This window comes from Mus pahari, unplaced genomic scaffold, assembly GCF_900095145.1.
Source record: "Mus pahari unplaced genomic scaffold, PAHARI_EIJ_v1.1 scaffold_13000_1, whole genome shotgun sequence".
NCBI classification, from domain to species: Eukaryota; Metazoa; Chordata; class Mammalia; order Rodentia; family Muridae; genus Mus; species Mus pahari.
Genome location: NW_018393767.1, coordinates 2,446 through 4,044, shown reverse-complemented (window position 1 = coordinate 4,044; position 1,599 = coordinate 2,446). Strand labels below are relative to the sequence as shown.

At 37.9% G+C, this 1,599-nt stretch overlaps 1 pseudogene; it reads left to right on the top strand.

Moving 5' to 3' along the window:
* LOC110315721 overlaps positions 1–312 on the top strand; it is a 6,088-nt pseudogene extending 5,776 nt beyond the window's left edge.
* The last annotated feature ends 1,287 nt before the right edge of the window (positions 313–1,599 follow it).

The window sequence follows — 1,599 nt, the reverse complement described above, 5'->3', positions numbered from 1 at the left end:
ATGTGTTTTTACACCTTTTTCACAAAGCAGTGTCCTCCAAATATATACATGAACACATACAGGAGAGAAACCCTATGAATATCTGCAAGGTTCTGAAGCCCTTCTACATCACAGTCGTCTTTAAACCATAAAGAACATGTAGTGGAGAGAAATCTTCCGAATATCACTAATGAGGTAAGGCCTTTGTACAAAAGTGTCAACTCCTAACACAAAAGAATTCACAGTGGATGGAAACCCTATAAATATAAGCAATGTGGTAAACTTTGTGCAAGTCCCAATACTCTCTAAGTAAATAAAAGAAGACACACTTGAGAGAATCCCTATGGATTTAATTAAGAGGATGAAGACTTTGTACATTACAATCACCTTAAAATATGCAAAAGAAGACATATATGTGAGAAACCATATGAATGTAAGCAATATGGTACAGCCTTCACTTCTCAGTCATATTCAAAGGCAACATAATGAAAGAAAGCATAATGTAGAGAAATACTTTGAGTACATTTAATATGGTGAAGCTTTTGCATATTTCTAGAGATTTTATCACCATGGAAGTATCCATACTGCATAGAAATTCATGAATATATTTAATATGCTGAAGCCTTTGCAAATTTCTCAAGTCTTCATCATCATGAAAGAGAAATCATATGAGTGCATTCAATAAGGGGAAGCCTTTGCACATTTCTACAGTCTTTATCATTGTGAAAGTAATCATATTGCAAAAAGAGTCTATGAGTGTAGAAAATGTGATAGAGCATTTCTGGTATGAGCTTCTCTCTCAACCTACATAACTCAAACTCAGGTAACACAAATGACAGGGTTTTATTGTAATGAAGCTGCTTCTGAATCATAACCAGAGAGCATACTCAGAACCTATAACACACACACACACACACACACACACACACACACATCCACTGTGAAACAGAGTGTTTTAAACCTGTCAAGCCACAGTCGAAATATCTTACCCAGAATTGTTCCTGTCTGAAAGAACTGCTGGAATGAAAATGGAGAAATGGCTGAACAAAAGAAGGTCCAGGGGCATGCCCAAATTAAGATTGAGCTCAATGGGTGGCTCCAAGTTCTGAGAAGTTATTGACGCTATGATGGACTTACAAACAGGTGCCTATCCTTACTGCCCCCTGAAAGGTCCAACAAGCTGATGGAGGGTGATGCTATAGGAAGACCAGCAGTCAGAATTAACCTGGAATCCTGGGATCTCTCAGATGCTGACCAAACACCCAGGTACTATAAACCACCTGATATATGGCAGAGACTATCAAGTCTGGAATCAGAGAAGAGTCACCTAACCATTAAGAAACATCAGTTCCTGAGAGAGGGCAGGTCTGTAGGGATGGGGGATATGCATGTTCTTGGAGACTGGGGTAAGATGTGTGACATATGCAACAGTTGGAGGGTGAACCAGAAGAGATAAAAAGTCTGGAGTGTAAAAAAAAAATTAAACAAGGAATAAATGAAATAAGGAAAAATAAAATTATAAAAGTGAGAGACAAACAGAAACATCTGTGGCAAATTACAGCTTCTTTCCCCAGAAATCAGTATTTAGGGACAGGGGATTATGTACTTTACAGTTACAGA